Raw genomic sequence first — 16,524 nt, forward strand, 5'->3', positions numbered from 1 at the left:
AAGGTTCATGATGCATTTGCATCTCTAGATCTTTTTGCATTGGCATATAGTAAGAAGAAAGATTTACATTTCATTACATTCTTATTAATAAATTTACATTTTTGGCATTTAGCAGACGCTTTTTATCCAAAGCGACTTGCAGTATACAGTCTGAGCATCTGAGGGTCAAAGACCCAACAGTGGCAACCTGGCAGTGGTGGGGTTTGAACCAGCAACCTTATGCTTACTAGTCCAGTACTTTAACCACTAGGCTACAGCTGCCCCTAATTAAAAAGTATTATCACTGCAAAAGACATCAGTGCACAAGCATTTAACCTTAAGGCTAAATTCTACAAAAGTAAATTACAAAAAGTAATTTTTAAGCATTAAAAGCAATAGTAAAAAAAATGCATTTAAATAAGAAAAACTTTCACTTAAGGTTTTGCTTATTTCTGTAATGGCAGTATCAAATAGTGCAGGGTAACTCACTCACTCACTTTCATAACCGCTTATCCAATTAGGGTCGCGGGGGTGCTGGAGCCTATCCCAGCTTTACAATGGGCGCAAGGCACACAGTAACACCCTGAACGGGGCGCCAGTCCATCGCAGGGAAGACACACATACACACACACACACACACACCTGTAGGGCAATTCAGTGTCTCCAATTAACCTGACTGCATGTTTTTGGACTGTGGGAGGAAACTCCACACAGAAAGGACCCGGACCACCCCGCCTGGGGATCGAACCCAGGACCTTCTTGCTGTGAGCCACAGTGCCGCCCTGCAGGGTAACTTTCATTGTTAATTTGTTAATTAAATACATTAATTAATATTTTATTTTCAGTACTGCAGCTGTGTATGTTTACATATAAACTCTGTGATTCATAGAACCTGGATCTGAGAGACTTTTTATTCATTTAGTCATTGTCTGATTTAATTTAATTAAAAGGTAGGAAACACCCCGACAGGTTGCCAGTCAATCACAGGGCAAACACACACACACACACACACCTAGAGCAATTTTTTGTAGCTCCAGTTAACCTGACTGCATGCCTTTGGACTGTGGGAGGAAACCGGAACACCTGGAGAAAACCCACATAGACACGGGGAGAACATGCAAACTTCACACAGAAAGGACCCAGACCGCTCCACCTGGGAATCAAACCTGGAACCTTCTTGCTTTAAGGCGACAGTGCTATCTACCGAGCCACCCAACTGACTTTTTCGAAACAGGTAAATGCAACATGTTAATATATGAAATGGACATAGCGCAGCCTCTGTACATATAATGCAGCTTTCCTTGGTAAAAGCAAACCTTTACTAAGGTGTCTCTTCGCAGTGTTGATGGTCTAATGTCTGTATGGTCTTTGGTGTTTAGGATCTCTGAAAAATGCATTGTTTGCTAGCTACATGGAACTAAACTAACCTTTGTTTAATCCACTGCTAAACCAAGCAATGACATGGACTTTACTGTGTCTTTTCAGCTCGTTCCTTAGCACAGGACTAACAACCACTACCTGTCTGATCCAGCTATGTACCATGCATATCCGCTCTGGTGTTTTTTTTCTATGAATATTTAGTCATTTGTGTATGAGCATATATCTAACTAACATACGTATTATTTCATACATATTTCTGAGTTATCAGCTGTAATGTAGTTGTCCTAATGTTTTATAACATCTGCAGTTATAAAACCTTCCCATAAAGACACTATTATTAATGTTTTTTATATCTTCAGTTCCTCATATTTGGATTCATTACTGCATAAATTACTGCATGATTGCTGAGGAACGTGTGTGTGTGTGTGTGTGTGTGTGTGTGTGTGTGTGTGTGTGTGTGTGTGTATGTAGATCTAGTTATAATATTACTGGTTGTAACTACTAACAGTTATAAAACCCTCTCAACCAGAAGAAATCTCAAAAACTATTCAAAGTGGAATTAAAAAAAATGTAAAAGGCAGTGATGAGGAACAGAAAAGCAAAGGCAAGTCTGCACCATTAGCAAAAGCTAATTCTCTAACTAGTCCCAAAACACTACTTCCAACAACAGAAACCTGTAAGCAACTTTGTGACTAATTACCAATTTATTCCCAAATTTAAAAAAGTGATTTAGAATCTTAATACAAAATAGCAATTCTGAGTTTAGCTGCAATGCTGCAAACCCTCTGCAGAACTCTGACAAGTGAGGGCTGTTAGCTCTCTGAGCTAGGTCCTGTTATAACCTTAATCTGCTATTAAGATGATAAAGATTCTGCAGTGGACCAAATACACATTAATGAGCTTATTGTTCTTTGATTTGCTGCAGGAAGCTCTTACGAGGTCAGTCTAAACTCTAAAGCATCAGGGCTGTTGTCGTGACCTGACTGGAATGTTCAACCATATTTTCATGATGATGAGTTATAATTATGTTGGGTTCAGTTAAGGACACTAAAAAGAGCCTGTAGTAGGTCTAAAAAAATCTTCCAATCAGCGTAGCTTTAAATGGGCACCAGAACTGTCTATTGGTGTAGATTTATGTATACAGTTTATAGCATAAAATAAATACACTATATAATCAAAATAATGTGGAGATTTGTAGTCAATATCAGTAAACAGCAAGTACAACTATCAACTCATTTTAACTAAATGCATTTTTAAAAACTACTCACACATAAGGACTTGGGAATGTTTTAATTACCGAGGTTCTAGAAACCATGTTGGGCTACATGACATCATGACTCCATAAACTCCATAAAGTACCAAGAGATTCTAAATATATGATTTATGTATACAGTTCATAGCATAAAATAAATACACTGTATAGCCAAAATGATGTGAAGATTTATAGTCAATGTAAACAACAACTCATTTTAACTGAAGGTATTTCTAAAAACTACTCACGCATAAGGCTTTGTTTTAACTACCAAGGTCCTAGAAAACCTGTTAAGCTAAAAAAAAGTGTCCACAAGACAAAGTCTAGAAGCCTGGATGTTCTAGAGATTTACGAGAGTTCTTTAAAAAGTTTCCGCACTTTTTAAACTCTATTTATTAAGAATTTGAAAAGCAAATTATATCACTTTTCTACATTGTCACCTTCCAATTAGTGCTGGACAATAATTCGATATCGATATACAGTGTATCACAAAAGTGAGTACACCCCTCACATTTCTGCAGATATTTAAGTATATCTTTTCATGGGACAACACTGACAAAATGACACTTTGACACAATGAAAAGTAGTCTGTGTGCAGCTTATATAACAGTGTAAATTTATTCTTCCCTCAAAATAACTCAATATACAGCCATTAATGTCTAAACCACCGGCAACAAAAGTGAGTACACCCCTTAGTGAAAGTTTCTCAAGTGTCAATATTTTGTGTGGCCACCATTATTTCCCAGAACTGCCTTAACTCTCCTGGGCATGGAGTTTACCAGAGCTTCACAGGTTGCCACTGGAATGCTTTTCCACTCCTCCATGACGACATCACGGAGCTGGCGGATATTCGAGACTTTGCGCTCCTCCACCTTCCGCTTGAGGATGCCCCAAAGATGTTCTATTGGGTTTAGGTCTGGAGACATGCTTGGCCAGTCCATCACCTTTACCCTCAGCCTCTTCAATAAAGCAGTGGTCGTCTTAGAGGTGTGTTTGGGGTCATTATCATGCTGGAACACTGCCCTGCGACCCAGTTTCCGGAGGGAGGGGATCATGCTCTGCTTCAGTATTTCACAGTACATATTGGAGTTCATGTGTCCCTCAATGAAATGTAACTCCCCAACACCTGCTGCACTCATGCAGCCCCAGACCATGGCATTCCCACCACCATGCTTGACTGTAGGCATGACACACTTATCTTTGTACTCCTCACCTGATTGCCGCCATACATGCTTGAGACCATCTGAACCAAACAAATTAATCTTGGTCTCATCAGACCATAGGACATGGTTCCAGTAATCCATGTCCTTTGTTGACATGTCTTCAGCAAACTGTTTGTGGGCTTTCTTGTGTAGAGACTTCAGAAGAGGCTTCCTTCTGGGGTGACAGCCATGCAGACCAATTTGATGTAGTGTGCGGCGTATGGTCTGAGCCCTGACAGGCTGACCCCCCACCTTTTCAATCTATGCAGCAATGCTGACAGCACTCCTGCGCCTATCTTTCAAAGACAGCAGTTGGATGTGATGCTGAGCACGTGCACTCAGCTTCTTTGGACGACCAACGCGAGGTCTGTTCTGAGTGGACCCTGCTCTTTTAAAACGCTGGATGATCTTGGCCACTGTGCTGCAGCTCAGTTTCAGGGTGTTGGCAATCTTCTTGTAGCCTTGGCCATCTTCATGTAGCGCAACAATTCGTCTTTTAAGATCCTCAGAGAGTTCTTTGCCATGAGGTGCCATGTTGGAACTTTCAGTGACCAGTATGAGAGAGTGTGAGAGCTGTACTACTAAATTGAACACACCTGCTCCCTATGCACACCTGAGACCTAGTAACACTAACGAGTCACATGACATTTTGGAGGGAAAATGACAAGCAGTGCTCAATTTGGACATTTAGGGGTGTAGTCTCTTAGGGGTGTACTCACTTTTGTTGCCGGTGGTTTAGACATTAATGGCTGTATATTGAGTTATTTTGAGGGAAGAATAAATTTACACTGTTATATAAGCTGCACACAGACTACTTTTCATTGTGTCAAAGTGTCATTTTGTCAGTGTTGTCCCATGAAAAGATATACTTAAATATCTGCAGAAATGTGAGGGGTGTACTCACTTTTGTGATACACTGTATATCGCGATAGAAAATGTTTCAATAACGGTGATATCATTTTTAAACAAATTTGATCGATATGCATTACGTCAGTGAGTGATGACGTACGCCACAGTGCACGAAGCCAGTGCTCAGCGTTACCGCTCTGATTACACTCCGCTACAACACGGTGGATATTAGCGGCTAAATGAGTTCAACAGCTGTGAGTGAACGAGCATCCACAGTTAAAAAAGAAGCAGTAGAAATAGTTGATAAGAGAGGAAAGACTAGCCCTTTTTTTCTGTATTCTTTAAGCACAACATCTGCTGCAGCAAATTCTGCAGCAACTCTTAAGCACTTTTTATATTCTTTATCCTGGTTGAGCACTTTTGTTCGAAAATGTTTACATTAATAATCAGTCCATGTTGTGGATTAAAGTTAGTTAAGACCAGAGGTGGAAAGTATCGAATTACATTTACTCGCGTTACTGTAATTGAGTGTACTTTTTTGTTTTTTGTGATTTCACAGCCTGTAATTTTACTTTTACTTAAGTATGTTTTGTATTAAGAATTGTAATTCGCTACATTTTAAATAAGATCCGTTACTGAGTAAAATAATAAACGCTAAAGAGATAGCGTCTGGGAAACTGCTGCAGTGAATTCTGCGACGGGGAGTCGGATCTTTTGTCTCGGTTCCTTTTAAAGAGCCGTATATATATATATATATATATATATATATATATATATATATATATATACATAAAGCGCGAATCGATTCCTTTATTTCAGTTTAAAGGGCCGTTCAATAGATTCAAATAATTCTACGACACATCACTAGTGGTTATACAGTTTAAAAAAGTTTTATGGGACTAAAATGACACATTACACACCCCTAAATGTTTTAAATGTTGTATCAACATGTTTCTTCTATTATATTTGAATTAAAAACAACTATTGTGAGATTTATATCCACTTGTCCTGTTTGCATTACACAGAAGAGACCCCCCCCTGCTGTTAATAAAGTAACTAAGTAACGTTTACTCTGAGTACATTTTAAATGAGTTACCTTTTACTTGAGTAGATTTTTAGACTAGTAACTTTACTCGTACTTAAGTAAAAATTCATTAAAGTAATAGTACTTTTACTTGAGTACAATATTTTAGTACTCTTTCCACCTCTGGTTAAGACATATGTTAATATATTATATTATATATTGTCAAAGCTTATGTTAATTTGAGAATGATGTCGTGTTTTTGTCTGTATACAAATGCTGAATACAAGTAAAAGGTGAAAGCTAATTTATTTGTATTATTATTATTATTATTTCTAAAATATTATGTAGTTGTAAAGGGTGAGATTTCATAGACTTTGCAAATAAATTTTTCAGAGGTGCGCAGGTGCAGCCTTTTAATGTTGGTGTTCCTGGCAGTTTTCGTATCGTATCGACCGAAATTAGGAGTTAAATCGTGATATAAATTTTAACCATATCGTCCAGCCCTACTTCCAATGCATTTTTCCCAGCATCGTACTGACTTTTTAATGCCATCAGCAAAAAAAGTTTTTGGTTGAGCGGGTAGCCACTTATGTACCGTATCATTACATGAAAATCTTCTTCCTCTTAAAGCTTCTTTGAACGGTCCATAAAGGTGTAAATCAGATGGCGCTAAATCCGGACTATAAGCTCTCTCTCAGTCTCTCAGACACGACCAATTACTCCTCCTCCCGCCCTCACCGTTTCCAATGAAACTATAAAAGTGCGGAAACTTTTTGAATATCCCTTGTATGTTCACCACAAAAGAAATTAAAAAGTATTATTATGTCACAGATAATCTGAGCAAGTACTGAAGGAGCATTACAATGGTGAGGTGATAGATGAAATGTTTTAAGTCATCATGTTACTTTAAGTTCAAAGTCTTTACCTTTTGTTCTTTTTATGACATACAAATGCCACGTTGTATGGTTTCCACTTACTAGTAACAGTAACAATTTTGCATCTGACAGTTTAAAAATTCAATCCCCCCCCCCCACTGTTTCAATATTCATTTAGCAAAAATGGTAAAATTAAGCATATATACTATGCATGCCTACCTCTTAACAAAGTATCATTAAAAGTATACAAATTGTTCTAGCTTTAGGAAACATATTGAAAAATGAAATACATTTATATATTACAATACAGATGAAATAATGCACAACTCAGGCCTTTGGCTCATTCACCAAGGACTCTTATGTAAGCTCTTTGAAGGCCCATATATAATGGAAGGCACTGACTGCCCATACACATCATTTAAATGGCATCTCTACCTACAGCAAGCTTGGGTTCAATGAGCATAACATATTTAAAGTTGTCAGACACCGGTACATTTTATAGCCGGAGACAGTCATGACTCATCCTGATCCGTTGCCCTCATCTGTATGGCGAAGCGGTGATGGAAATATTTCATCTGGGTCCTTACCTTCTCTTTTACACCCGCAGCTCTCTCCCTCTCATAGCAACCCAAAGCATTCAATCATAGCTCTTCCAGCCACTGATAGCCAACAAGCTTAGTTCAACTGATATCAAAACCATCAACCTGCAGCTGTAAACCTGCATGCTGCAGGTCTTTCCTCCCACCTATTTATCATCATATTATGAATGGATGAATGACTGGATGATAATGGGAATTCACACAGCCTACATCTTCCACTGTGAAGTTCAGAGGACAGTTTTATATCCAAGGCAAAACTTTACAGATGTTAGCAATGAGGCTAGATGTTGAATTTTAAAGTGAGCTTAGTCTCACTCAAAATACAACTTTGTTCTCAGCCAACTTTACAACTGAACATGCAAATAATTCATCCAATAGTTTATTTATTCATCCTCAGTAGCTGCTTTATTGTGAGTCACAGTGGGTCCATAACCTTGACAGGTTGCCAGTTCATTGACGGATCACACACATGCATTATGCACCTTTAAATAAGTGCTGGCAGGTTTCTGAAGGGTCATTCATTTATTCGTCCTTTATTCAAGCAGGGTAAATGTACTGAGGTTTCCTTTTTCTATTCTCTCATCAGTCTAGCATCAAATTACTCAGCGCAAGAAGCCAGCAAAGCCAGATGAGAAATCGTGCCCTCGTGAGTGCCATCCTGTCATGTTTCTCCAAATCCATTTGAGGATGCACTTATGAAAGGAAGTAAGGCTCCAGTAATATGAGACCATTTTTTTAAATCAGATTTTTTTTACATGTCCATTTCCGAACAGCGGAACCTCTAACCAGATCTGTTAATTCTCGAAACAAAGAAACCTCTTGACAGGTTGTTACTCAAGACTTTACAGAAGCAAATCGCAACTGTTTGTTTTCTTTTTGTTAGTGGATTGGCAGTTTGAAGTTTTGTGTCGGTCTCCCCCACATAACCCTCTGAGCAGGTTCTGAGCAGTAAAAAAAGGATGGTCCCCTTTTCTGATATTTGTCAACAATAGCATGAGTAAACACAAATACAGTTTTAAACAATTGTTTCATTTATAGCACGAAGCCCTATGGCCCTGTGTGGACAAAAACATGGCCTTAGATATTTAATCCAACAACCAGTTAATCAAATTTAATTAATATCTGGGTTTGATTTCACTAGAGATACCCCGGTTTAATTACTGCTAGCTTCGTTGAATTAAAAAACCTTCCAGCAATTTGAAGCAGGCTTAGAAGTCTCTAGAAGCAGCACTTCGCAATCAAAAGACATTTCCAAAAGAAAGTAAGTTAGTGTAATATATTGGTCTGGAAAGAATCAAACAGCTATGTGACTTTAGAAATCCAAGTAAAAACAATTATCTTCCAGTGCCGAGAACCTGGAAGAGTAGTAAATATTCCCAAAAGTGGTTGCTCTAACAAAATCTCTCTATTCAAGTCAACAGAAGAGCCACAAAAGATGAATATTAAAGTACTGTGTCGTGGTCAGGATATCATGATCAGAAAAAGACTCTAACTCTGAGTCTAAACTGTATCCACGGGAGAGTTGCAAGGCTAGTCTCACTTTGCTAAAAACTTGATGAACCCCAAAACTTTAGGTAGAATATTCTGTGGACTGACGATTCAATAAAAATGAAAGGAGCTTTTTGGCTAATGAAGTTCTGGGTGCAACCTGTGGAACCATGAATTTAGCTTTCTACCAGAAGACCTTGAAGGACAATGTCCAGCCATCAGTCTGTAATCTGAAGCTTAAGCACAATATGGATATGCCATAAGTCTTGACTTGGATCCCACTGAATAAATCACACCTAAATATATTTAAGACCCCTGAAATCCCACTTGTTTACACCTGTGACTAATTAATTAAGCACAAGTTAGCCTGCAAATTTGTCTAAAATGAACAAAACACTTATGTACAATAACACCCAATTCATTTTCATCAGCGCTTTATCCAGGTCAGGATAGCAGGTCAAGTTACAGTGGAAAACAATGGGCGCAAGGCAAGAATACTACTGGACATGGTGCCAATCCATCGCAGGGCTTCAGCCAGCCACCCACCCCACCAGAAATAGCCAATCATGTCTGTGTAAACGCCTGGCTGGCAGATAGCAGCAGGTTCCGAGTTTGAACCTCAGCAGTTGTGGGCTAGTGTAATAGACTGCTGTGCCACCCTAGCACCACACTGCATAGTGTTTTACAATATAAATGACATAATTGGCAGTGGAATAATATAACATATCATTGGTACAATAGTGCATGGTATGAGACAGTATCAACTAATTTTCTCTAAACAACATGATCTGCCAATTGCTGGTAATGTATGTACAGAAATGTCCATTTATATAAAAAATGAGAATTGTAAAAACAAGAACTCCTTTTATTGCCAAACACTGGTTATGTGTCTGGTTAGATAAAAAAAAAAGGAACAGGCAGTTTGCTAAAACAAAAATTCTCTTCTTTTTGGACTGAAAATCACATGAAAAAAGTCAGCAGTACTACTGTTACACTCTGTTCCACATGCCAAAGCCTCGATTCATCATGTGACAAAATTCAATTTGGCTTCAGTCCCAAAGAGCCTCTGTCCTCACACTGATCTATGTCTAAAAACAATCAACCTGCAGCACACTTAGTAAACTGCAGATGAATGAATGAATATCTGAATGAGAAGCGGATGTGCAGCAGTCAATCAGTGCGTGTGGTGAAGTCACACTCACTACAGCAAAAGCCTTGCTTGCTAACCAGAATGGAGGAAATGAGAATGTTCTGAATGAAAGCTGCAGGATGTGGATGTCTGAGGTCTCGAAGGAGTTCCGCTCATCTGCCACAGCCATAATTCAAACACTCACTTACACACTTTCATATTCATATCCCTGATATAAACTGAAAGCAGAACTGCTCTGCCATCCAAATACAAAGAGAGTCACTACTTGGTCCAGTAGTGTATTTTGCTCCCGTTCCATTTACTTTTTATGTGAGAAATGTGCTTTGTATTGATTGTACTGTTTTATTGGCACTGTATATAATGTGTTGTTTACTCTTGTGATCTGTGTTGCACCATGATCCTGGGGAAACATTGTTCTGTTTTAACATGTATTTGTATATAGCTGAAATGACAATAAAGCCTCTTGAACTTGGTGTAGAGAAATTCCAAAGCCTGCACAGAGCCCTGACCTTAATCCCACTGAACAACTTTAGGATGAACTGATAATTGGTTAGGGCGGCATGGTGACTCGGTGGGTAGCACTGTCGCCTCACAGCAAGAAGGTCCTGGGTGCGATCCCTAGGCGGGGCGGCCCGGGTCCTTCCAGTGTGGAGTTTGCATGTTCTCTCTGTGTCTGCGTGGGTTTCCTCCCACAGTCCAAAAACATACAGTCAGGTTAATTGGAGACACTGAATTGCCCTATAGAGGAATTGCACCCATTGAAAAGCTGGGCTAGGATCCAGCACCCCCTCCCCCCAGCAACCCTGATTAAGAAAGTGAGTGAGTGAGTTAAGAAAGTGAGTGAGTGAGTGATAATTGGTTATGCCAAGCCAGGCCTTCTTGTCAAGCATCGGTCTAAGCTTATTAATGTTTATTGACTGAATGGGTTTAAATTTCCAAATTCCCACAGGTACACTCCAATATCTTGTAAAAAGCCTTCCAAAATCTGTATGCCAGAAGATTCCACTGCTGAATAAAAGAAACCAATAGCTAATGTTGAAGGGGATGTATCTAAGTCCTTTTCGACCTGCATGGGCATTGTGCATGGAAGGAAGTCAACAATGCATTCAAAGGGAAATGGACATGTCTAAGTAACTAGTGCAAAGAAATGTGTTGGAGGAAAAGAGCATCTATAAAGGCCAGACTTACAACCACAGCAGGCAGTTCATTATTAAAACCCTTACTGCCATGCTCATATGCCTACATTATTTAATCCTTGATTTCATTATCATTTTTGATTTAATAACATGTAGTAAAAAAATACCAAGTTATGCAAACACACGGCACTGTATCACATTAAGCACCGACCTTTTTATGCTCTAGCAAAATTATATGGGCATGTTTACAGACCTCATAAAGCTTGTTCAGCATAATAACACCAGCCCTCGGTTCATTTCATAGCCAATATAACAGAACTGGTATATAGCAAAGCTGCAGCAGATCACACAGTTTGTATAGAACAAAATTATTCCAGTATTTTAATGCTAGTTAATACTAAGAGTTAAACTGTTCTACATAATTCCTTTGACAAGGTGGAACAGTTTTAGCAAAGGTATAAATAAGTTAACCAACATTTGTGTCATCTATTTAAATGATGAAGTGGAAATTACAATCTTTATACATTGTATTTTACAAAAGCCTAGAGTAAGTGAATGTTCATAAATATGAACAAACAAGTATGTATTATAGGAGCTCAGATAGCACAGCAATAAAATATGCTACCTCTAGGATCCAGGGTTCAAATCCCCAGTGGTGCTATCAGCCAGCAGGCATCTACATACAGACATGATTGGCTATGTCTGAGGCGCTGTGGGATGGCCAAGGCCACGAGATGGATTGGTGTCCTGTCCAGTGTGTGTTACTGCATTGAAACCATTGATTCAGGGAAAACCTGACCCTGACAGGGAATAAGTGGTGGTAAAACATGAAAATGAAATTAAAAAAGGATGCATTACAGACATTAACCAAGATCTACTTAAAACCCCAATTGATAGGAGGAAACGTATTTAGACAAACCACAGAAAACCAAAGACCAGAACATGCAAGAACCTTCACCCTCTATTTCCATGCATCTTAAATTCACCTCTAACATGTTCTGGTACATTCCTCCAGTCATCTTTCCTTCAATGATATGTAATGCTCCAGTAAAGTTTGCAGAGATGTAACCCCGCATCAATATGCTCCCATCTCCATTCTTCACTGTGAGTATGGTAATCATAATACAGCCTTATCTTTCTCCAAATATAACAAGCTGCATTACTGCTAAAAAATTTTGTTTTGTCTGACCACATTACACATTCCGGTGGATGCACCACAAGCACACTATGTGGCCAAAAATATTTGGACACCATTAGCTTGTTAGCATTGCATTTCAAAAATAAATTATATTAAAATGAGTGACCTCTATGGGCTCTTTCCAGCTATAATGACAGCCACTTTTCTGAGAAGGCTTTTGAAGATTTTGAAGTATGTCTTTGGGAATGTGTCCATTCAGTCAAAAGAGCGTTTGTATGGCTGGGCACTAATGTTCGTCAAGAAAGTCTCAGTTGACATCCCAGTTTACATTTACATTACTGATTTCTGATCACTAGTCCAGTACCTTAACCACTAGGCTACGACTTGCCAGTTCATTCCAAAGCTGTTCAGTGAGGCTGAGGTCAGGGCACACCTTGCTTTTTTACACAGGGGCTTCCCTAAACTGTTGCTGCAAACTTGAAAGCATATATGTCCTTTATATACATTATTTAATACACTTGTTAGTAAATGTTGTGGCCGAAACACTTCAAATGTTGTGGGTGCGAATGCACTGTTAGGATTAAAATACAGAATCATTCCTTATTTGGAAACTATTGAACTGATACGGGACGCACTTTGTTCCGTATTTTTATCGATGGGAGAGAAATGCTGCAGATTAGACTGAGACAGGCCGATATGTATGAAACAGAAGGAAACTGCTGCTGTCGTGGAAATAAGAAAGCGTCTGGTTATTATTTTAAGTAGTGTTCAGTTGTAGTCTTTGTGATGCCGTGTGTGCGCAGCATAACAACCTATTTAATACACCGTTGTTTGAGTAGCGCAGTGGGCAGAGCGCATCGCGCATATTTTTTCGGCTTAAGCCGAAACTAAAGTAACACAAGCAGGGCCAGTGCTATGGGGGTGCTGGGGTGGGCAGCACCCCCCAGATTTTCTCACTGCCCCCCTAAGCAACGCAGTCCAGAACCCGGAGCTGCATGTCAGTGTGAAGATGGATTATGTAAGACCCATTATATTTTTATAGGTGCAACCCTAACCGCCTACCCCAACCGCCCTTAGATCCCGCCCAGGTAAACACCTACCATAACACCCCCCACCCTATGCCCTCAGCCAACCCGCCAGCCCAGGGTGTTCCTTATTTCCAGTTCTGAAAGTTGGCAACCGTAGTTAGGATGGAATGATCCACATTCCGTTAGTGTGGTGTAATGGTTGCAGTAGCAGGTGCTACACGAGTCGCCGGTGGTTTCCAGATATTTAGTATCAAAACAGTGGAGTCACGGCTGAAAAGGCCAGCTATCTAAGCGTGTTTGTTATTGTATTGGAGAAGTTACATCAGGCAGGGGCGCGACGCCCGAGTAAACACGGATGTAAACAGTGTAATGAATGCAGTCACTCACTCACACGCTGCACACCAAAACAAAACAGCACCACAACTACTACGGGTGTCACTGCAAATACGTGGTTTACTATCTAAAAAAATAATGCTTATCTGATAAAGTAAAACAACATATTATGCTATTTTGTTTCTTTTGTGCAAACGATACGAGGTAATAGCATTGCTGTGCTGCTGTATACGTGTTACTGAAACAATGCGAGTATGCTAATTGTTATTGTTGTCTCAGTGCTGCAGGTGTGACAGCAAACAAATGGCTTAATATCACTATAAACCAGCACAATGGTTGAAAACACTGAAATGGAGTGTTTGTTGGAGGCTGTTCATTCTAGAACAAACGCTATATAAACAAACAACAGAGCTGAATCAGATAACTGCACCTCCTCTGCACCTGCTTATTACTCAGCTCGCAGCATCCATGCTGCATCATATCTGCACATCCTCGACATGCGTACAAGCTGTGATGCATGCTGCAAGGTTCGATCCACACTGTTCCACTTCATCATCACCATCACCATCACGATCTAAACTCCCAGAACATACGGTGGTTCAACATGCATTCACATAACGTCCACCTGTCTCTAGGTTCCCCTTTTTACAACCCGCACAAACACACAGCGCGGATCCTCCACGCTCATTATACATGATTACACATGCAGCATGAAGCACAAACAAAAACAGAGCCGAGCTGTATTTGTAAAGAGGCTACTGACCAAAACAAACAGCAGTGATGTTGTTGTTAGTGATGCTGGCAGTCCCGGACCCCCCGCGCGCTCTTCGATCGCTTTCTGCACACCGCTTATACTGTTGTTGACTTTCAGGAAGCCTCGTGACGTCACTGCCAAGGCCGAGCTGCTCTCTGGCCGCTTGATCTCATCCCGTCCACGGCAGGTCCGTCTAGCCCCGCCCACCTCTGGTTCCACCATTCAAACTCTCGCGAGATTATCCGTACTGATAAGAGATGTGTGTATGGCACCTCTGCTTGACGTTAACACTAACAACACCTCATATTCAGTGTTTTTCTTTAAAGATGTACTGGTCACAATTTAATTGCAAATGATGTGGAATAATTAAATGACAATAACTCAGATTTGCTGAAACAATGCAATTAAAGTTTATAATAAAGCTGAGAAAGCAGCATGTGAAAACAGCTGGGCTGACTTGTTTACATTACCATGGCTAATTATATTTTACATGTCCACTAAAGACTCTCACTTTAACTTGATCTTTGCTGCTCACAAATAAAACATGACAGATTTTTGTGAAATGGGTTTAATATTGTGATGCTGTGGTACAGGAGAAAAAAAATACACAGTTACAGTTTACTTTGTGAACACAGGAGCCCAAATTCTACTGTAATCACAAAAAAATCATAATAAATTTCAAAGTTTCATTTGTCACATACAGGTCATACATGGTATAACTAGCAGTGAAATGATTTAACAACTGCCCAGTCACATTAGTACCAAATAAAAAGAGAAAAAGACACGTAAAAGTACAAAATAGAAAAACTTTACAAAAAATATGAAAAAATTTAAGAGATAAAAAACTTTAAGTAGATATAAATTTAAAATAAAAAAATGTAGCCTTAAAGTGAATACAGTGTCCATAAAGCAGAGATGTTCACAAGGCTAGAGTCTTTAGGCTAGAGTCCGAGTCGAGTCACGACTCTTTAGGCTAGAGTCCGAGTCGAGTCACGACTCTTTAGGCTAGAGTCCGAGTCGAGTCACGACTCTTTAGTCTAGACTCCGAGTCAAGTCACAAGTCTTTAGGCTAGAGTCCGAGTCAAGTCACAAGTCTTTAGGCTAGAGTCCGAGTCAAGTCACAAGTCAATATAATAAACACAAAACATATATTGGAAATGTAGCATAGAAATAAACAAATAATATGTAAGTTAAAAACAACAACAGATTAGCGACTGCATTTTGCTATTTTACTTCGTGCCTTTACTTTCCTAGGTACCAGTTAAAAGCTTAAACTGACGTTTAAGAAAAATCCATAACCACTGCTTTTTATAACCGTGTGTTGTCCCATTAGGAATATAATCCATTATTTTGTAAATGTGCTTATAATTAAAAACCTACGTATTCCACCATTTTAAGTGAGATTGCAATCTAAGAGTAACGAAAATGTTCAAATGAAGTGAACTTCAAACTGTGTAGGGAGTAGGGAGCGACGCATCATCACTACGCCGGAAGCTGGCTGTAACATTTACCCATTGTGTGCGTTGCGGGTTAAGGCGGCCGGAGCGTTATTAGAGAGCAGAAAATGACATGATCAGAATGAATCTGGGGAAATCTCAGTTCGTGTAGGGCAAGGCTAGAATTCGCAGAGACACATCCGAGTTAAAATGCCAAGGTTTTATAAAGTAAAAAACCAAGACAAATCATTTTAGATTAATTTCCACTTTTAATGTGAAATCTTTTAATGCAATTCAATTGAAAAAAAAAATTGTTAAGAGGGAAAAAATAAAAAATAAAATAATGTGGTTGTATAAGTGTAAACACCTGTTAGTGTAAACAGGTTAGTGTAAATAACTGTTGATGTGTCTGTGTTCAGTATTAACCAATCACATTCAAACTTGGTGTTAAATTAAATATTTAATGATTAAGTTAATTAGTAGTAGAAACCTGCCATCAATTAAAGTGACTGATTAATTCCATATAAAGTTCAGCTCTTCTAGTAGGATTTTCCTGACATTTACTTAGTTGCATCTTACAGAAAAAGCCGTGCTCCACAAAAAGCTTACAAAGTATCAAACTGATCTCATTGTTAAAAGGTATCAGTCAGGAAGGATATCCAAAAAAATTTACAGTGAAGACGACCATCAACAAGTGGATAAAATATTCTTTCTAGTTTATCTTAATCATTTTTTAAAGTTTTTATTTCTTTAGTTGTTGGGTTTTCTGCATTGAATTTTCTTTGGTACCCCAGTGTCATTTTGAAGCATATACAGCTGTGTGGCATTCACATCAAAGCGTCTTAAGACCTTAGTGCATATGGCCAGGTATCAACTAAAAACCACTTCTCAACTGAAAATT

General features: G+C 39.1%; 1 protein-coding gene across 1 annotated transcript in view; it reads right to left on the reverse strand.

The window, feature by feature from the left end:
• The window catches only part of akt3a (v-akt murine thymoma viral oncogene homolog 3a), a 147,428-nt gene extending 133,127 nt beyond the window's left edge, over window positions 1–14,301 (reverse strand). Inside the window, exon 1 of the mRNA XM_062995058.1 lies at window positions 14,197–14,301. The gene's annotated coding sequence lies outside the window, so the exon portion shown is untranslated. The remainder of the gene's footprint in view (window positions 1–14,196) is intronic.
• Between the last annotated feature and the right edge of the window lie 2,223 nt (window positions 14,302–16,524).

Source organism: Trichomycterus rosablanca, chromosome 5 (genome assembly GCF_030014385.1).
Source record: "Trichomycterus rosablanca isolate fTriRos1 chromosome 5, fTriRos1.hap1, whole genome shotgun sequence".
Classification (NCBI taxonomy): domain Eukaryota; kingdom Metazoa; phylum Chordata; class Actinopteri; order Siluriformes; family Trichomycteridae; genus Trichomycterus; species Trichomycterus rosablanca.